Raw genomic sequence first — 22,446 nt, 5'->3', positions numbered from 1 at the left:
AGTTGTAGACATAGAAAACAAACTTTTAGTTCCAAAGAGGAAAAGGAGCGGGAGATAATTAGGAGTTTGGGAATCACATATACACAGTACTATATATAAAATAAATAATGAGAAATTACTGTATAGCACAGGAAACTATGTTCTATATCTTGTAATAATCCATAATGAAAAAGAATCTAAAAAAGAAAAAATATATATATATAAAACTGAATTACTTTGCTGCATACCTGAAACTAACACAACATTGACCATCAACTATACTTGAATTAAAAAAAAATCCTGCATTGTTTTAGGGAGGATATAGGGCATTTTTCAAGGATATGTAAAATATTGAATATATGATAAGATCAGTTCAGTTCAGTCGCTCAGTCATGTCCGACTCTTTGAGACCCCATGAATCGCAGCACGTCAGGCCTTCCTGTCCGTCACCACCTCCCGGAGTTCACTCAGACTCACGTCCATCAAGTCCATGATGCCATCCAGCCATCTCATCCTCTGTCGTCCCCTTCTCCTCCTGCCCCCAATCCCTCTCAGCATCAGAGTCTTTTCCAATGAGTCAACTCTTCGCATGAGGTGGCCAAAGTACTGGAGCTTCAGCTTTAGCATCATTCCTTCCAAAGAAATCCCAGGGCTGATCTTAAGAATGGATTAGTTGGATCTCCTAGCAGTCCAAGGGACTCTCAAGAGTCTTCTCCAACACCACAGTTCAAAAGCATCAATTCTTCAGTGCTCAGCCTTCTTCACAGTCCAACTCTCACATCCATACATGACCACAGGAAAAACCATAGCCTTGACTAGACGGACCTTAGTCGGAAAAGTAGTCTCTGCTTTTGAATATACTATCTAGGTTGGTCATAACTTTTCTTCCAAGGAGTAAGCGTCTTTTAATTTCATGGCTGCAGTCACCATCTGCAGTGATTTTGGAGCCCAAAAAAATAAAGTCTGACACTGTTTCTACTGTTTCCCCATCTATTTCCCATGAAATGATGGGACCAGATGCCATGATCTTCGTTTTCTGAATGTTGAGATTTAAGCCAACTTTTTCGCTCTCCTCTTAACTAAATGAGGGACAGGGTAAAACAAAAGTGGAAAAAAAGAGCAGAAGCATGAATCAGATGAAAAACACATGGGAGAAAGGGGAAAGCCTTATACATTTGCCCCAGGTGGAACAAAGGGTTGGTGTTAAGCCTTTAAATGGTTGGGCTGATGCTGTACCCACACATTTCCAATTAGAACACAGAGAATATGAGTGGTCTGTTAGAGAGGCTAATTAACAGTTTGTAAGGAAAGAAACCTGATTGTATAGTTAAGTGAAAAAAAAAAAAATCAAGGCAAAGAAAATCTGGAATAAAAGATAGAAAATTATGGCTTTGAAATATGTTACTTAAAGTACAGAAAATACACTATGCTGTAAAAACTAAAAAGATTTTCTTCTTTTAAACTTTTGCAGTGAGCTGAGAGGTAACTCCTCTAAGTCAGAGAGAGCAGACAAAAGGTTACAAAAACATCCATTTCCCCTGGGTTGACAAGCATGAAAAGCTCTGATGTGAGTTAACGCTGCTTTATGAATTTGAATTGTCTTCACAATTGCACTTACTTTTCATCAATTTGAGGAAAAGAGAGGACCAGAAAAACCTGCAAATGGTAACAGTAGACGCGGCACTAAATTACAACTAAAGCAACATGTTAAAATGCACGATACTTTTAGAAGCCAAATAAAAATATAAGTTTCAAAATGCCTTGAGAAAAACAGGGCATTCATCTGATGGCTAAAACCCAAGAATATTACACTCTTTTACATACATTTCTACCTTGAAATGTCCATTTCGATTTATATGTTCAAGAAAAAATCTTCCCATATATGTCTTGAAACAGAAAGTGTTAGTCGCTCAGTCATGTCTGACTCTGCAACCCATGGGGTGCAGTCAACCAGGCTCCTCTGTCCATGGAATTCTCTAGGCAAGAATACTGGAGTGGGTTGCCATTCTCTTCTCCAGGGGATCTTCCCCATCCAGGGTTCGAATCCCATCTCCCGCATTGCAGGTAGGTTCTTTCCCATCTGAGCCACCAGGGAAGACCATTTATTTGTATGTCCCTTCAAATAAAGGATAAACATATACACCTTAGAAACTGTCTAACATACTGAAAAAAGCACTTGCAGAAAAATTTCACCTGACCTTTTAAATAATGCTCCTTGGAAGGGAATTTTATCTTTTCACCATATCTTTAATTTGTTGTTATAAAGAAAAAAATATATGACTTAAAACAAGTACGAAACGGTGGATACTCTAATGAAAAAATATAAGAGCGGAAGGGAATTTTAACTACAGAATGGGCAAGGCTGGAGATTGTTTTATTAGAATATATTGGATGCGATATCAAAGAAAATTTCCCTTATCTACTCGAGTCACAAGAAGCGAATTGTATAGTGACATTTATATCTCAGTTCAGTTCAGTTCAGTCACTCAGTCGTGTCCGACTCTTTGCGACCCCATGAATCGCAGCACGCCAGGCCTCCCTGTCCATCACCAACTCCCGGAGTTTACTCAAACTCATGTCGATCGAGTTGGCGATGCCATCCAGCCATCTCATCCTCTGTCGTCCACTTCTTCTCCTGTCCCCAATCCCTCCCAGCATCAGAGTCTTTTCCAATGAGTCAACTCTTCGCATCAAGTGGCCAAAGTATTGGAGTATCTATATACTCATAATTTCGTGGACTTGTACAGACAAGGGCTCTATAAACATAAAAGTTCTCGGTGATTCAGCTGATAAGCGTTCCCCTGCTCGCCCTTTTGCTGAGGGGCAACAGAAGCGTGGACATTCCTCCCATAATTCAAACCTGTTTCGTAACTTTGCGCAATCAAGATTCAATAGAACCGGCCGGGAGCTGTCCCGAGCCTGCGGCTGATTGGCCGAGCGCAGAGCACCGGGCGTGGGCTTTGCGCAAGTTCTCCGCTCGTACTCCCAGCTCCCAGGGGAAGCCAGGGCATGTTGGACCAGCGGCTCTCTTCAAGGCTCAGAGGAGCCGAGACCGCTCTTCGCATCCGCCGCGCCTTTCCGCGGGAGTATGAAATCTACTTCCAAGATTCACGCCTTAGTGAACATTCCGAGGGAAAGCCCGAGGTAGGGCGCGAGAAGCTGGGGACTAGACGGAGAAGGTTGGGGGGGGAGGATGGGTGGGCTAATTTCCTAAGTTGGGTTTCGGAGGAGAGGGCAGGGGAGATTCCAATTGGCAAGTCCAAGGAGACCAAAAAGGGTGAGACTTATTCTCAGTCGGGGAGCTCTTGAGGCACCCCAGTCTCTAGTGTTTGGTTTTTTGTTTTTTGGGTCTTTTTGCGCTAGTTATGCGTCCTGGAGTCTGCTGCCCCGATCCCACAGAGCCAGCGCTGTGCGGGCAGCCGGGCTCTGAGCCCGCGGGCAGATGGATAGCGTGGGAAACCGGGAGGCAGAAGCCGCGCTGGAGGCGGGCAGAGTTTGGGCCGGGCCAGCGCCCTGCCCCTGTACTCGCGTGGATGCCTGGCGCTGAGGCATGTCCCTGCGGCGACACTCGCGGCCACGAGCCGCTGAAGCATCAGAGCGAGCGCTCCGCCCTTCTGCCCGGCGCGCTGTAGTAAAGTTCAGTTTCACCTTAGCCTTCTGAGGATCTTACCTTTGACTGATTGGCTGGGGTTGCTCCTCAGGTCGCGATGGATCTTGACGGCCGCAATGGAAGAGCAGGGGGGAAGAACTTCTTGAAAAGGGACAAAAAAGGTAGTTTGTTTCACTTTCATACTTTACATGGCTTGAGAAACTTGGGAGATTTGTTTCTGGCCTCCAACTCTTAAATAAATGAGCTGATGATGGTGGTGGTGATGGGTTTTGTTTTGTTTTGTTTTTATCTTAAATGCAGGCAATTGCGGAGGTTCGCTTGTTTGAGTTGAGCCCAGCATTTGCACGGTGAGCTTGTTCCTCAGCTTTCTGGTCCCACACAGACCAAGGCTCATTTCCTTTCCTGTGTTTTATAACCTTCTGCTTTACGTGTGATGTTGATCGTGCGTGAGCCTGAACCGTGCGCTGCTTGTCCTCTGCTTTGTGGTCCAGTCTGTTCCTTCTGGTAAAACAGTCACATAAACATTGCATGTTTGTGGCACGCAGCAGTTGAGGCAGAAGGCCACGACTACTTTTAAGTATTCTTTTTTCTTTTTAAGGCAATGAGTATCTGACTCTGGTAGAAGTAATTGTGAGACGAATGTACTACCAAAGAATTATTAGAATGGTGTAAAGTTATCCTGACTGTATATAGAATTGGTTCTGTAATCACATAGGAAAAATAATTATCTTTAGTAAACTTTGATCACAGTGCAGTATCTGTACAGGAAATTTTAAATTTCATTCAGTAAGCTCTTTGTTAGTAATAAATGGTAAAATTAGTAAAAATATTAATATTATTAGAAACCAAGCTTTTCAGTGTAAGAGAAAAGAAATACAAGTGTGGACATTAAGTAGACTTTTTAAAAACAATGTTGAATTTGAATGTGATTTCATGATTTTTTTTAATAGGTTAGTTTCTGTCCATTGAAATGGATAGTGAGTGGCAAAGAGCACACTCAATGTCAATCTTGGTTTCTCAGTATCCTTCCTTACAAAAAAGGAATCTGCACCCCATAGAGAAAGGGTTAATGCCAGATGAGCCTGAGCTTGAAGTATCTTGTGGTACCTGAAAACAAGAGGTGGAGGACGATTATCAAAAAAGGACACAGGAGCTGGCTTGAAGGGGCTTTCACTAGCCCAAATCTGGGACAGTTTGAGCATCAACAAGAATAATGACTGTACTTGATTGTGAAATACTGAATAAATTAATTTTTAATAAAATTCTGAGAGGAGGAGGAAAACTAAGGGGGAGAGAGGGAGAACCTTCTTCACAGAAAAATGTTGAAACCTGCATTGTTGTAATTGGTTCGGGCAAGGGTTGTTAATGGATCCTAAACCATTCAGAGAAAGTTTGAATCTATGAATTAGCCACAATTCTTAACTGGAAAAAGGAAAATGTGATTTTTCCAGTGGAAAGATACCGCAGTTCTCCACCTTATCCAAGTGATCATACCTGGCCTGGCTCCTGGTGGAATAGACTGCGTTAGTGACATGACACCACCTAGGAAGTATGTTTGCAAAATCATTTAGTGAATCTAACTTATCAAGCTTTCAGACTAATGCTGTCCAATAGAAATATAATGTGAACCACATTTGTAATTATTAATTTTCTAATAGCAACTTTTAAAAAGTAAAAAGAAACAGGTGAAATTAATGTTGGAAATACATTTTAAGGATCCAAGTATATTCAACCTATTATCATTTCTACATGTAATGAGGATTATTAATGAGATAGTTTGCATTCTTTTTTTACAGTGCATTCTCAAATCTGTATTTCATTCTTCCTGCACAATTTGGACAAAGTTTGAAACAGACATATCCAAGATGTGGGATATTCTATAAGACATCCGTTTTTGTTCCTATAAAAAGTCAACGTTTGGTGAGAGGTAGGTGAGAAGAAGAATTTCTAGATTTGAAAGAGAGTAAAGAGACAAGTGGAGAAGGAAGTGGCAGCCTGCCCACTCCAGTATTCTTGCCTAGGAAATCCCTTGGACAGAGGAGCCTGGCAGGCTACAGTCCATGGGGTGGCAAAAGAGTCAGACACAGCTTACTGATTAAACAACAACAAAGAAACAAAACCACCACATATAATACATGAGCCTTAATTACATCAGAGTTCTAAAAAGGAAAAACCTATAGAAACCATTCTTGGAAATTTTGAATGTGGATTGATATAAAAATTGCTGTTAATTTTATTGTATTTGATGATGGTAGGGAAAAATGTGAAGTGCCATGATCTTTGCAGCTTATTTTCAAATAGTTTGATGATTAACAGTTATAAACTTCCTTATGCATTAAAGAAAATATGGTCAAAATGTTCACAGCTGTTGAATCTAGGTGAATTTTTAATGGGTAGTCATTATTAGTATTCTTTTTTTTGTTTGAAGGTTTTCATAATAAATTCTCATAAAATAGGTTATATAGAGTGGAAGGTAGATACATCCCTTTTTGTTTTTAAGTTTTTAAACTTGGTACTTTAAATATGTATTTTTTGATGCAAACACTTAGGGACATTGAAATAAGGCTTTGTGGAAGGAAAGAAATTTGTTTGACATATTGGTGGTTTCCAGAGGTGGAGGAAAGGGGGACAAAACGAATGAAGGGAGTCAAAATGTCCAAAGTGCCAGTTATAGAATAAGTCATGGAGGTGTAATGTACAGCAGTGTGACTCCAGTTAACACTGTATTGCATATTTGAAAGTTGCTAAGAGTAAAGCGTGAAAGTTCTCATCAAAAGGAAGAAAATTCTGTGACTGTGTACAATGACAAATGTTAACTAGACTCATGATGATTTCCCAATATATACAAATATCAAATCATTCTCTTGTACACCTGAAAGTAATACAGTGTTTATCAGTTATACCTCAGTTTTTAAAAATTTAATTGAAGGATAATTACTTTACAGTATTGTGTTGGTTTCTGCCAAACATCACCATGATTCACCCATAGGTATACATATGTCCCCTCCCTCTTGAACCTTTTTGAAAAAGGTGTTCAGTAAATATTTGTGGGATATTTACTTATTTATTCTTCTTTAAGAGCCCATATTTTGAAAACAGTATTTCTTTTGAGCTTGCACATACCTTCATTTTATTGTTGATTGGGCTACAAATTTTTTTTCAAACTAGAAATTTTTTTTTTAGTTAAGAAACTCTTATTAAACTGTGCTCACCATTATTGATGTGAATCTGTTTTTTATAAAGCTATATATTTTTCCAGTTTTATTGAGTTATAATTGACCTATGATACTGAAAGGTTGTTGCTGAACCACGAAAAGATGCTGGGATTCTTGGCCTCTGGAGGAGAATTCAGTCCGGGGCCAGATGCTCAGAGCTTTTGTGTAACAAAGTTGTATTAAAATATGAAAGAGAGAAAGCTTCTGACATAGACAACAGAAGGGGGCAGAAAGAGCACCCCCTTGCTAGTGTTAGCAATGGAGTTATATACCTTTTAATTAGTTATTACAATGAATCAAAAGAATGTCTCAAGTTTGTGAAAATTTTACCAGACCCACTCCCACAATTTACATTTTAGGATAACAAGATTAGAATTTAACAGTAGATCCTACCAGACCCACTCCCATAATACATTCTAAGAAATCAGGATTAGTCAGGTTTTCCAGAAGGAGAAACAGTCCTCCAGCCAGATACATTATTGTTGTATAATCCCTGCTGCTGCTGCTAAATCGCTTCAGTCATGTCGGACTCTGTGCACCCCATAGACAGCAGCCCATTGGGCTCCACCGTCCCTGGGATTCTCCAGGCAAGAACACTGGAGTGGGTTGCCATTTCCTTCTCCAATGCATGAAAGTGAAAAGTGAAAGTGAAGTCGTTCAGTCGAGTCCGACTCTTAGCGACCCCATGGACTGCAGCCTTCCAGGCTCCTCCGTCCATGGGATTTTCCAGACAAGAGTACTGGAGTGGGGTGCCATTGCCTTCTCCGGTATAATCCCTGCTGCTGCTAAGTCGTGTCAGTCGTGTCCGACTCTGTGCGACCCCATAGACGGAAGCCCACCTGGCTCCTCTGTCCCTGGGATTCTCCAGGCAAGAACACTGGAGTGGGTTGCCATTTCAAGTTTAAACTGAGTTGTGTAATTGACTAAACTAAGGAATGTAGAGGGAAAAAAAAGTTTGTCATTTTCTCCTCCTTGAGAATTACAGACCCCTATCTCCCCTTCAAGAGCCCTACATCCCTTTCTCCTCCTTGGGGACCCTGAACTTCTTATCAATCTGCCTAGGAATTGACTCTCTCAATACCTTGTAAATTTAAAGTGTATAGCATAATGGTTTGAATTACAAATATTGTGATACACTACCACAACAAGTTTAGCTAATATCCTTCATCTTATACAGATAAAAAGAAAGATTTCTTATTGTGATAAGAACTTTTAGGATCCACCTTCTTAACAGCTGATTCATCTGTATCATATAGCAGTGTTAACTGTAGGCATCTTGTGGCACATTATGTCGCTAGCACTCTTTTATAACTGAAAGTTGGTACCTTTGGAGCAGCTTTCTCTCATCCTGTCTCCCCCCTCTAGAAAACACTAATCTTTTTTTCTATGAGTTTGTTTTTTAAACTGTATATTCTAATTCAGAATCATAAAGAAGCATGTGACTTGCTGATAATGGGAATAGGTTTAATGTTTGGGTAATAGTACCCTTTGGTATATTTGTATTTGTAAAGATTCTTTATTAAGATGCAATTTGATAAGCAACTTCGTATTTGTCAGCACTGTGTTGGAGCAAATGGGGATAAATGAATCTTCTAAGAGGGGTGACAGTCAGTGTTCCTGGCAGGGCAGTGTCTTAGAAGTCTGACACTGCACCAGATAGCCTGGTGTCTGGGAGTTAGACTTCTCCGTGGAAAGCTTGGCTTCATTATGTGTGACCTTGGACAAGTGAGTTAACTCTTCTCGTCTGTAAAGGAAGGATAAAAATGTGCCTGCCTCACAGAGATTAAGATGAAATGAGGTCTTGTATGGGACGTGTTTACTTAGCCAGCGTCTGAAACATTATAAATTCTTCAGAGTAGCCACAGTTTTGGAGAATGAAAAAATAAATAAAAAGCTTAGAGCTAAAACTCAATTTTGTATGGCTATTTTTCTCCTCTCATCCTGATTCCAGGGGTACTGAAACCGTGCCTTTACTGGGAATAGGGTGGAACCGAATCTGAAGAGTTAGGTTTGTATATTTTGTGTGTTTCTCAGTAGTGGAACTTCACTCCAAAGTCAAATATGGAGTAGACTCTGGATTTTTTTTCTTTAGAAGTTTCTTTGACTCTTTGACCTTGCTTAGCTTAAAGAACAAAGACACAGATAAATTTACTTTTTGAACTTGAAAAGCTGTGTAAAAAGAATGTACTTCTTCCCTGAGATAGTCTTTCTTTTTAGAAATAGGAAAATACAGATGCGGAGGTTGCTCTCATATGCTGGATGGCAGTTAGAGTAGAACATTAGTTAGAGAGTTTTGAATCTGTGCTCGAAATAATTGACCTTTCTCTGCCTGAGGACAGCTTTTTTTTTTTTTTTTTCAGTTTACAAACCATCCTTTTTGATGGTGCTTTTTCTAGGTTGTGTGTATTGCCACCATGGCCCATTTAGGGCTCCAGACATCTTTTCAGAATTAGATTTGCTCATGGAGAGTGATTGAATTATGTTTCTTTCTTAGGATAATTTCTGCCATGCATGTTTGCCACTACTCTCCCTGAGGTAAAGGAATAATATCTAGGTAGAAGGATAGACTATCTGTTGCTAAAATCACTGAGATGATAATTAAAGGGATTAACTCTGGGGAGCATGAGTGAGTTCTAAGTAGAAGAAAGACAGGAAGCTCTCTTTTTTTAGTGTTAGTTTTATAATTCCAAATTTGTGTGTCTCTGTGTATTCATCATAGAAAATTAGGAAATACCAAAGGCACAAGGAAGAAAATAATTTAAAATCTCAACAGAAATCTCAACACCCAGTGATAACCCCGTGTATAGATTTCTAGGTATATGTAAACGTACTTAAACTTTATAAATGGGATCATATTATAAGCTGTTTTTTTAATGACACTGTAGACATGTTTCTTTGTCCTGGTTGTTTCTAAATATAAGTTCTATGTTGATTACATATAGATTTACATAGTTTTTAAAGTTTTATGTCATTCTGTTGCTAGATTCTTCAGTAAAAATGATGAGAAGAAGGAAAAGAAACCAACTGTCAGTACTTTAGCAATGGTGAGTTTGAATATGTTCACTATTCTATATATATACACACACACACAGCTGATTCACTTTGCATAGCAGAAACCAACACAAGGTTGTAAACCAATCTCACTCCAATGAAAATAAAGCAAAACAAAAGAAAAAGTGCTGTGCCTTCTCTTGATCTAAAAAAGAGGTTTCATCTGGTATAATATTTTCTTGGGGAGTATGTTAATGAACAGGTAAAATGAACTCATTTAATTTAGCTTGTTTTCAGGGAATGATGAGCATTGTACACAAACTAGTTGTGTGCAAAGAGCCTGCAGAGTCCCCTGTCCTGGCCTGTTCCCATTGGTGGTCTCAGTCCTAGACAGAGGAAACCAGCCACATGGAGTGTGGTTCAAACAAAACCTGGGGTACCCTGTCACCAAGGGCTCTAATCCTGGAAGGTTTGAGGTCAAAGTCCCAGGCACTCATGATAGAAGTTAGCAATGGGTTATTAATTACTATGGCTTAGTACCTGTCACTGTGCTTCTGTGCTGAATAACTTGAAATCTGGAATTTGAAAACCTTAATATACTTCTTTGTCTTATTTTCTGGTTTCCTGGTGGCTACTTAGAAGCTTTTCTTTAATCAGATTTGGAATAGACAGGCTGGTTGATTAGCCCTCTCTACCTGTATCCATTTTTGTTTTTCCTCCTGAGAATGCAGATTTAGGGAACTGTGCAATCAGAACCTGGAAGACTTACTAAACCAATTAAGTCTTATAGTACACACTTTGTAATTCAGACATAACACACCAGACACTTGTAAAAGTAGTGTGTGTATGGGAGGGGTAGGCTATCTTATAAAATGAATATTAGTAAAAGTGAATAATAAGTACGGTTACAGGCATAAAAAAGAGCTGCCTTTTATATTCCAGTGATCTTATATGAACTTCATCTTCTTGCACTCCAGTTGCTCTTGATAAAAGTCCACCTTTGAGTCTGTCTTTACCCTCTTTGGAATTTTGGGGAAATGAGACTGTGTACTCGGGTTATTCTCAGAAATAACCAAGTGACAGTTTTTGTTTTATATTTCATTTTATATTCTTTTATTAAAAGAAGTTTTGCTGTTAAAATAGGGTTTATTCCCCAGATTTAATTTCCAATTCTGTCATTTTGAGACCAGAATATTTCTATCTTTTGTAATTTCGTATATATATATTTATTTATTTATTTATTTTAATTGGAGGCTAATTACAATATTGTAGTGGTTTTGCCATATATTGACATGAATCTACCATGGGTGTACAGGTGTTCCCCATTCTGAACCCCCCTTCCACCTCCCTCCCCATCCCATCCCTCTGGGTCATCCCAGTGCACCAGCCCCGAGCACAGGGTCTCATGCATCAAACCTGGACTGGCGATTCATTTCACATATGATAATATATAGGTTTCAGTGCCATTCGTCCAAAGCATCCCACCCTCACCCTTTCCCACAGAGTCCAAAAGGCTGTTCTATACATCTATGTCTCTTTTGCTGTCTCACATACAGGGTTATTGTTACCATCTTTCTAAATTCCATATATATCCATTAATATACTGTACTGGTGTTTTTCTTTCTGGCTTCACTCTGTATAATAGGCTCCAGTTTCATCCACCTCATTAGAACTGATTCAAATGTATTCTTTTTAATAGCTGAGTAATACTCCATTGTGTATATGTACTACAGCTTTCTTATCCATTCATCTGCTGATGGACATCTAGGTTGCTTCCATGTCCTGGCTATTGTAAACACTGCTGCAATGAACATTGGGTACATATGTCTCTTTCAATTCTGGTTTCCTTGGTGTTTATGCCCAAAAGTGGGATAGCTGGGTCATAAGGCAGTTCTATTTCCAATTTTTAAAGGAATCTCCACACTGTTCTCCATCGTGGCTGTACTAGTTTGCATTCCCACCAACAGTGTAAGAGGGTTCCCTTTTCTCCACACCCTCTCCAGCATTTATTGCTTGTACACTTTTGGATCGTAGCCATTCTGACTGGCGGGAAATGATACCTCATTGTGGTTTTGATTTGCATCTCTCTGATAATGAGTGATGTTGAGCATCTTTTCATGTGTTTATTAGCCATCTGTATGTCTTCTTTGGAGAAATGTCTGTTTAGTTCTTTGGCCCATTATTTGATTGGGTCATTTATTTTTCTGGTATTGAGCTTCAGGAGTTGCTTGTATATTTTTGAGATTAGTTCTTTGTCCATTGCTTCATTTGCCATTATTTACTTCCATTCTGAAGGCTGTCTTTTCACTTTGCTTATAGTTTCCTTTGTTGTGCAAAAGCTTTTGAGTTTAATTAGGTCCCATTTGTTTATTTTTGCTTTATTTCCAATATTCTGGAAGGTGGGTCGTAGAGGATCCTGCTGTGATGTATGTCAGAGAGTGTTTTTCCTATGTTTTCCTCTAGAAGTTTTATAGTTTCTGGTCTTACATTTAGCTCTTTAATCCACTTTGAGTTTATTTTTGTGAATGGTGTTAGAAAGTGTTCTAGTTTCATTCTTTTACAAGTGGTTGACCAGTTTTCCCAGCACCACTTGTTAAAGAGATTGTCTTTTCTCCATTGTATATTCTTGCCTCCTTTGTTGAAGATAAGATGTCCATAGGTGCATGGATTTATCTCTGGGCTTTCTATTTTGTTCAACTGATCTATATTTCTGTCTTTGTGCCAGTACCATACTGTCTTGATGACTGTGGCTTTGTAGTAGAGCCTGAAGTCAGGCAGGTTGATTCCTCCAGTTCCATTCGTCTTTCTCAAGATTGCTTTGGCTATTCGAGGATTTTTGTATTTCCATACAAATTGTGAAATTATTTGTTCTAGCTCTGTGAAAAATACCGTTGGTAGCTTGATAGGGATTGCATTGAATCTGTAGATTGCTTTGGGTAGTATACTCATTTTCACTACATTGATTCTTCTGATCCATGAATACCGTATGTTTCTCCATCTATTTGTGTCCTCTTTGATTTATGGCAGAAAGTGAAGAGGAAATAAAAAGCCTCTTGATGAAAGTGAAAGAGGAGAGTGAAAAAGTTGGCTTAAAGTTCAACATTCAGAAAACTAAGATCATGGCATCTGGTCCCATCACTTCATGGGAAATAGATGGGGAAACAGTGGAAACAGTGTCAGACTCCAAAATCACTGCAGATGGTGATTGCAGCCATGAAATTAAAAGACACTTACTCCTTGGAAGGAAAGTTATGACCAACCTAGATAGCAAATTAAAAAGCAGAGACATTACTTTGCCAACAAAGGTCCGCCTAGTCAAGGCTATGGTTTTTCCAGTGGTCATGTATGGGTGTGAGAGTTGGACTGTGAAGAAAGCTGAGCGCTGAAGAATTGATGCTTTTGAACTGTGGCATTGGAGAAGACTCTTGAGAGTCCCTTGGACTGCAAGGAGGTCCAACCAGGCCATCCTAAAGGAGATCAGTCCTGGGTGTTCATTGGAAGGACCGATGCTAAAGCTGAAACTCCAGTACTTTGGCCACCTCATGCGAAGAGTTGACTCATTGGAAAAGACTCCGATGCTCGGAGGGATTGGGGGCAGAAGGAGAAGGGGACGACAGAGGATGAGATGGCTGGATGGTATCACCGACTCGATGGACGTGAGTCTGAGTGAACTCTGGGAGTTGGTGATGGACAGGGAGGCCTGACGTGCTGCGATTCATGGGGTCTCAAAGAGTCGGACACGAATGAGCGACTGAACTGAACTGATTTCTTTCACCAGTGTCTTATAGTTTTCTACATATAGGTCTTTTGTTTCTTTAGGTAGATATATTCCTAAGTATTTTATTCTTTTCGTTGCAATGGTGAATGGAAATGTTTCCTTAATTTCTCTGTTTTCTCATTGTTAGTGTATAGGAATGCAAGGGATTTCTGTATGTTGATTTTACATCCTGCAACTTTACTATATTCATTGATTAGCTCTAGTAATTTTCTGGTGGCGTCTTTAGGGTTTTGTATGTAGAGGATCATGTCATCTGCAAACAGTGAGAGTTTTACTTCTTGTTTTCCAGTCTGGATTCCTTTTATTTCTTTTTCTGCTCTGATTGCTGTGGCCAAAACTTCCAAAACTATGTTGAATAGTAGTGGTGAGAGTGGGCACCCTTGTCTTGTTCCTGACTTTAGGGCAAATGCTTTCAATTTTTCACCATTGAGGATAATGTTTGCTGTGGGTTTGTCATATATAGCTTTTATTATGTTGAGGTGGGTTCCTTCTATTCCTGCTTTCTGGAGAGTTTTTTTTAATCATAAATGGATGTTGAATTTTGTCAAAGGCTTTCTCTGCATCTATTGAGATAATCATATGGCTTTTATTTTTCAATTTGTTAATATGGTGTATTACACTGATTGATTTGCAGATATTTAAGAATCCGTGCATCCCTAGGATAAAGCCCACTTGGTCATGGTGTATGATCTTTTTAAAGTGTTGTTGGATTCTGATTGCTAGAATTTTGTTAAGGATTTTTGCATCTATGTTCATCAGTGATATTGGCCTGTAGTTTTCTTTTTTAATGACATCTTTGTCAGGTTTTGGTACTAGGGTGATGGTAGCCTCATAGAATGAGTTTGGAAGTTTCCCTTCCTCTGCAATTTTCTGGAAGAGTTTGAGTAGGATAGGTGTTAGCTCTTCTCTAAATTTTTGGTAGAATTCAGCTGTGAAGCCGTCTGGACCTGGGCTTTTGTTTGCTGGAAGATTTCTGATTACAGTTTCAATTTCCGTGCTTGTGTTGGGTCTGTTAAGATTTTCTATTTCTTCCCAGTTCTGTTTTGGAAAGTTGTACTTTTCTAAGAATTTATCTATTTCTTCCAAGTTGTCCATTTTATTTGCGTATAGTTGCTGAGGGCTTCCCAGGTGGCTCAGTGGTGAAGAATCTGCCTGCTAATGCAGGAGACACGGGTTCGATCCCTGGGACAGGAAGATCCCCTGGAGAAAGAAATGGCAACCCACTCCAGCATTCTTGCCTGAAGATCCAATGGACAGAGAAGCCTGATGGGCTACTGTTCATGGGCTCGCAAAGAGTCAGACACGACTGAAGCGACTAAACAACAACAATAGTTGGTTATAGTAGTCTCTTATGATCCTTTGTATTTCCCATTTCTAATTTTGTTGATTTGATTTTTCTCCCCTTGTTTCTTGATGAGTCCGGCTAATGGTTTGTCAATTTTATTTATCTTCTCAAAGAACCAGCTTTTGGCTTTGTTGATTTTTGCTATGGTCTCTTTTCTTTCTTTTGCATTTATTTCTGCCCTAATTGTTAAGATTTCTTTCCTTCTACTAACCCTGGGGTTCTCCATTTCTTCCTTTTCTAGTGCTTTAGGTGCAGAGTTAGGTTATTTATTTGACTTTTTTCTTTTTTCTTGAGGTAAGCCTGTATTGCTATGAACCTTCCCCTTAGCACTGCTTTTACAGTGTCCCATAGGTTTTGGTTTGTTTGTGTTTTCATTTTAATTTGCTTCTATGCATATTATGATTTCTTCTGTGATTTGTTGGTTATTCAGCAGCGTGTTGTTCAGCCTCCATATGTTGGAATTTTTAATAGTTTTTCTCATCTTACTCATTGTGGTCTGAAAAGATGCTTGGAATGATTTCAGTTTTTTTAATTTACCAAGGCTAAATTTATGGCCCAGGATGTGATCTATCCTGGAGAAGGTTCCATGTGCAGTTGAGAAAAAGGTGAAATTCATTGTTTTGTGGTGAAATGTCCTATAGATATCAATTAGGTCTAACTGGTCTATTGTATCATTTAAAGTTTGTATTTCTCTGTTAATTTCCTGTTTAGTTGATCTATCCATAGGTGTGAGTGGGGTATTAAAGTCTCCCACTATTATTGTGTTATTGTTAATTTTTCCTTTCATACTTGTTAGCATTTGTCTTACATATTGTGGTGCTCCTATGTTGGGTGCATATATATTTATAATTGTTATATCTTCTTCTTGGATTGATCCTTTGATCATTATGTAGTGTCCTTCTTTGTCTCTTTTCACAGCCTTTGTTTTAAAGTCTATTTTATCTGATATGAGTATTGCTTCTCCTGCTTTCTTTTGGTCTCTATTTGCATGGAATATCTTTTTCCAGCTCTTCACTTTCAGTCTGTATGTGTCCCTTGTTTCGAGGTGGGTCTCTTGTAGACAACATGTATAGGGGTCTTGTTTTTGTATCCATTCAGCCAGTCTTTGTTTTTTGGTTGGAGCATTGAACTCATTTCCATGTAAGTTAATTACTGATAAGTATGATCCTGTTGCCATTTACTTTGTTTTTTGGGGTTCGAGTTTACACACCCTTTTTGTGTTTCCGGTCTAGAGAAGATCCTTTAGCATTTGTTGGAGAGCTGGTTTGGTGGTGCTGAATTCTCTCAGCTTTTGCTTCCTTGTAAAGCTTTTGATTTCTCCTTCATATTTGAATGAGACCCTTGCTGGGTACAGTAATCCAGGCTGTAGGTTTTTTTCTTTCATCACTTTATGTCCTGCCAAGAGTTTCTATTGAAAGATCAGCTGTTATCCTTATGGGGATCCCCTTGTGTGTTATTTGTTGTTTTTCCCTTGCTCCTTTTAATGTTCTTTGTGTTTGATCTTTGTTAATTTGATTAATATGTGTCTTGGGTGTTTTGCCTTGGGTTTATCCTATTTGGGACTCTCTGGGTTTCTTGGACTTGGGTGATTATTTCCTTCCTCGTTTTAGGAAGTTCTCAACTGTTATCTCCTCAAGTATTTTCTCATGGTCTTTGTTTTTGTCTTCTTCTTCTGGGACTCCTATGATTCGAAAGTTGGGGCATTTAAAATTGTCCCAGAGGTCTCTGAGGTTCTCCTCGTTTAATTCTTTTTTTTCTTTTTTCCGTTCTGTTTCATTTATTTCTACCATCCTATCTTCTGCCTCACTTATCCTATCTTCTGCCTCCGTTATTCTATTGTTGGTTCCCTGCAGAGTGTTTTTTATCTCATTTATTGAATTATTTATTGAATACTGACTCTTTTTTATTTCTTCTAGGTCCTTATTAAACCTTTCTTGCATCTTCTCAATCCTTGTCTCCAGGCTGTTTATCTGTGACTCCACTTTGTTTTCAAGATTTTGGATCATTTTCACTATCATTCTGAATTCTTTATCAGGTAGATTCCCTATCTCTTCCTCTTTTGTTTGGTTTGGTGGGCATTTATCTTGTTCCTTTACCTGCTGAGTATTTCTTTGCCTTTTCATCTTGTTTATATTGCTGTGTTTGGGGTGGCCTTTCTGTATTCTGGCAGTTTGTGGCTCCTCTTTATTGTGGAGGTTCCTCACTGTGGATGGGTTTGGATGGGTGGCTTGTCAAGGCTTCCTGGTTAGAGAAGCTTGTGTCAGTGTTCTGGTGGGTGGAGCTGGATTTCTTCTCTCTGGAGTGCAGTAAAGTGTCCAGTAATGAGTTGTGAGATGTCAGTGGGTTTGGAGTGACTTTGTGCAGCCTGTATATTGAAGCTCAGGGCTGTGTTCCTGTGTTGCTGGAGAATTTGTGTGGTATGTCTTGCTCTGGAACTTGTTGGCACTTGGGTGGTGCTTGGTTTCAGTGTAGGTATGGAGGCATTTGATGAGCTCCTATTGATTAATGTTCCCTGGATTCAGGAGTTCTCTGTTGTTCTCAGGGTTTGGACTTAAGCCTGCTGCCTCTGGTTTTCAGTCTTATTCTTATAGTAGCCTCAAGACTTCTCCATCTATACAGCACTGATGATAAAACATCTAGGTTAATGATGAAAAGTTTCTCCATAGTGAGGGACACCCAGAGAGGTACACAGAGTTACATGGAGAAGAGAAGAGGGAGGAGGGAGATAGAGGTGACCCAAATGAGATGAGGTGGAATCAAAAGAGGAGAGAGCAAGCTAGCCAGTAAAAACTTCCTTATGTGCTCTCCACAGTCTGGATCCCTCAGAGATTTTCATGGAAGTTACACAGAGAAGAGAAGAGGGAAGAAGGAAACAGAGGTGTCCAGGGGGATAAAGGGGGGAATCAAGAGAGAGACAGATCCAGCCAGTAATCAGTTCCCTAAGTGTTCTCCACAGCCCGGAACACACAAAGAGATTCACAGAGTTGGGTACAGAAGAGAACGGGGAGGGGGGAGATAGAGGCGACCTGGTGGAGAAAAAGGAGAGTCTAAAGGGGGAGAGAGCAATCAAGCCGGTAGTCTCGCTCCCAAGTGAAAACGGGTACTGAAGATTGGGTTCTTAAAGATACAAAATTGATAACAAATACCAAAAAGCAAAGATTAAAAATCTAGAGTAGAGGTTAGATTCTCAAAAGTACAATATTAAAGAAAAAAGCTAAGTCACAAAAATTATAAAATATATATATATATGGAGTTTGCTTTAAAAATAGGGTCTTTTTTTGTTTTTGCAAAGTAATTGTAGGTTATAAAAATGAAAGTTAAAGGAGTAATAGAGGACTTAAAAATTAGAAAAAAATTTTTAATTTAAAAAATGATAATAGTAAAAATTTATCTAGGACTATCTCTGGAGTTGTTGTGGACAGTGTGGGGGCAGTTCATTTTCAGATAATTCCTTGATCCGGCTTATACTTCTCAGGATCTCTAGGCCCCTTCCTATGTAGTTGGTGCTAACTGCAGGCTTTTAATCTATTGCACCTGTCACTTCCAAGGTGGTTCCCTCTGTTGTAGCTTCTTCTGTTTGCTGGTCTCTTCAGTGTCTAATTTCGCCCTGACACAAGGGGGCAGTGGTGGTCACTTTTTTAGGCTCACTTGTTCAGTCGTGCTGTGGGGAGGGAGGAACACTGCAAACAAATATCACTGGTGTGTGGGGGGAGTGCTCACAGTGCCTGGGCCACACTGGGTTTGCCCCCGCTCACGGCATGTGTGCTTTCCCATTCCACACTGCTCAGGCTGTAGTTTGTTCTGCCGGAAACTGTCTGAGGCAGGCCCTGGGTTGCATGCACTTCTCAGGTCTAAGCCACTCAGGTTCAGGTTCTTGGGTACTCCACGAAGGCACAGACTCGGTTGGCCCTGCGTTTTTGCCCTTCTCCAGTCTGAGCAGCTCAGGTGACCAGGTGCTTTGCCAGCGCAGTCGCCCCCAGTTGGGGGCTGAGTCTTATCGCCTCCCCCAGCCCAGCCGCTTGGTTTTCTGGGTGTACAATGGGCGCGCCTTCTCAGGTGTGCCGTGTGTCTCTTCTGGGGAGCTGATCTCTGGCTGTGACCCTCCTGGTGGATGTCGACCGTCCAGAATCCCAAGAAGTCTTGGTTAGCAACGAAGCCTGCTTGCAGTTTGGTAGAGGATGCCTCCGTGGGGCCGCGATTGCCCCCTTCAGGCTCTGGCTGCCCTCGCCTGCCTGTCTCCTGCGGGGGGTGGGCCAGTCCACAGCCCGCTAGCTCTGCTCAGTCCTTTGTTCTGTGAGCAGGCCTGGCGGTGTCTTAGGTTAGGGCTTTTCGTGGGATAGCTATCCCACAGTCTGTGTTGCTATCTCAAGTTAGTTCTCTCAGATTGCCCTCGGGGCATTCAGGCCTGGTCCTTACCCTAAGCAGTGCAGCCCGTGCCTCGCTGTCCAGTCCCCGCTTGCTAGTGGCGGATGCGAGCGTCTGAGCTGCTTCTCTGCTGGGAGTTGCTGTTGGGCACATGATCTATGAGTTTTAATTATTTATTTATTTTCCCTCCCGGTTATGTTGCCCTCTGAGGTTCCAAGGCTCGCCACAGACTCGCCAGGGAGAGTGTTTCCTGGTGTTTGGAAACTTCTATCCTAAGACTCCCTTCCCAGGACAGATCTCCGTCCCTACCTCTTTTGTCTCTCTTTTTATCTTTTATATTTTTCCTACCTCCTTTTGAAGACAATGGGCTGCCCTTCTGGGTGCCTGATGTCCTCTGCCAGCATTCAGAAGTTATTTTGTGGAATTTGCTCAGCGTTCAAATGTTCTTTCGATGAATTTGTTGGGGAGAAAGTGGTCTCCCCATCCTATTCCTCCGCTATCTTAGGACTGCCCCTCTGTAATTTTGTTTTTTATAAGTAAGTTAAGTTTAAAAAATTACTCTTATGTTTTAGAAAATTTAACAGACCTAATACATAGAGGTAAGACTATTAAACCAATATGGGCCACCAAAGAATAAAAATCTGGAGTTTGAAGGCCAGGTAATAATTACAACACAAATATAGCTTTTTATGCCATGGGTTGCAATAAATACTTTCTATGTGAATGCATTTAATCTTTACAACTCCCTTGGAGATAGATACTAGTATTGTTCTAATTTTGTAGATGAAAGGGAGGTGAGACTTACTAACTTGACCAGGAATACTTGTCAGCGCCAAGGTTCAGACCTGAGAAATTCACACTGTAAACCATAATGCTCAAGTTGGCATAGGAAGGAAGGATATATTCTTAGCTTTTTGATGGAAAGCTATTCTAAATATTTATGTGGCTTTTCCCCATGCCTTTCTCTTAAAGGAGATGATGAAAGTTTGTTGTTGAATTACGACACCGGGATTTTTGGTCCCCGGAGGAGAAGAATTCAATCCGGGGCCAGAGACAAGGCTTGATCGCTCAGAGCTTTTGTGTAACAAAGTTTTATTAAAGTATAAAGGAGATAGAGAAAGCTTCAGACATAGGCATCAGAAGGGGGCAGAAAGAGTACCCCTCTGTTAGTCTTTAGCTGGATGTTACATAGTCACCAGTAGTCTGTTAATGAAAGAAAGGAATGTCTCAAAATTTAGAATGGCACCAGGCCCCTCACCCATAAGATGTATTTTGGGATAATCTTGCCTCCAAATGGTTCGTCTTGGGCCATAAAAGGATTAACTTGAATCTTGAAGAAGGGCAGTAAAATAGTAAATGTCGCTCAGTCGTGTCTGACTCTTTGCGACCCCATGGACTGTAGCCTACCAGGTTCCTCCGTCCATGGGATTTTCCAGGCAAGAATACTAGAGTGGGTTGCCATTTCCTTCTCCAGGAGATCTTCCCAATCCAGGGATCGAACCCAGGTCTCCCGCATTGTAGGCAGACGCTTTACCATCTGAGCCACCAGGGAAGTCTGAAGAAGGGCAGAGCACCATACAAATAGTGTCATTTACATAGATTAGAGGAACAATATCGGAGCATAACATACTGATTTATCAAGTAGGTTCTGAGCCAAAAGGCGGAACCGACTTGAAGACAGAGTTTGGGGTAAATGCATAGTATATTAACATAGCTTAAGATAAACATTTCCATAAGAAAAAAGGCAATGGTTAACTTCAAGTGAAACCAGGTGTCATTATGGCAACACAGAATTTTAAGAGAAACCTCCTTTTAGATTTGTACAGAAAGGGAAAAAATATCGCTAGTTTGTTTCCTCCTGCCGCTTAAGAGAGATAAAAATGTCTGACACTTGCAGGCTATTTCCTCCATTTGGAGACCCCTGGCCTTCCTGCCTGTTACCCTCTCAATGACACAGAAAACTGAACTTGTGTATAAAACCCATATAGACAGGGACATATTAACAATGTTTGACAGTAAAATGCTGATGCTATTAGCATTGCTGATTAATAAAAATTTCCAGCTAAGGTAAAAACTCATGTGTGCTGGGAGTTTCCAAGAACCCCAGGTTGGATGATTTACTTGGGGTACCCATAGGACTCAGCTTATTGCCATACTCATGGCTAAGATTTATTACAGCAAGAGGACAGAAAGCAAAATCAGCAGTGGGCAAAGGAAGGGAAAGGTCCAAGAGAAGCGCCAAGCGTCCTATCTAGTGGAGTCGACTTGATTCCTCCAGCAATGAGTTGTGCCGACTCAGTGTGTGAAATGCTGTCGGGGAAGCTCCATAGAGACTCAGTGCCCAAGGGTTTCTGATTGGGAGCTGATGATGTAGGCACAGCGTGTACCAAAATTCCAGACTCACAGAAGGAAGGCAGACCCTCAGCATAAAGCACGTTGTTTGTACAAATCGTTCGGCCACTTCTATCAGTTAGGATGATGGTTACTCTTCCCAAAATCCAAATTCTAGATGCCAGCCAAGGGCTAGCCTTGAATGCAGGCTCAGGCTTGCAGTGTTAACTGTTTTCTGTACACCAGGCCTGTTCACTTTTTTCTAGTAGAAGACTTTTTTTAGCAGTCTTGAGAAAATGATGACAAAGAGGTAAGGAATAGATTCAGATTTTTCTACTGGCCTTTATTTTCTCTCAGGCTTTGTTGCAACATTTTGTTGGTGTTTAGTCACTCAGCCATGCCCGACTCTTTTGCAGCCCTGTAAACTATAGCCTACCAGGTTCCTCCGTCCATGGGATTCTCCAGGCAAGAATAGTGGAGTGGGTTGCCTTGCTTACACTAGAGCCAGAGCCTTTAACAGCTTTAATCATTTATGATGTATGTGATTGGTTAAATTTTTATTTGCTTGGAATTGACAGGTTCTTTGGTGCAGTTACCTTGTGGCCACCTGGTCCTTCCTCATTGGAGACTTTACCATCTGGCTCAGTGTCTCCCTCTCCGCCCCTGGTGCTCCTACTATCTTGGGTGACTTCTATGGTGTTATAAGGATAACCACTCTTTCCCTCCCCTTTATTCCAGCCACCCATGCACACACTTAGATCCTAGGTTTGTTATTTGAAACTGTTCTACATCTAAAGTGCCATTATGAAGCAGTTAGATAGAACTAGCCAGC

Source organism: Capricornis sumatraensis, chromosome 5, assembly GCF_032405125.1.
Source record: "Capricornis sumatraensis isolate serow.1 chromosome 5, serow.2, whole genome shotgun sequence".
In the NCBI taxonomy this organism is placed as follows: Eukaryota; Metazoa; Chordata; class Mammalia; order Artiodactyla; family Bovidae; genus Capricornis; species Capricornis sumatraensis.
Note: the sequence above shows the minus strand (reverse complement) of the source record.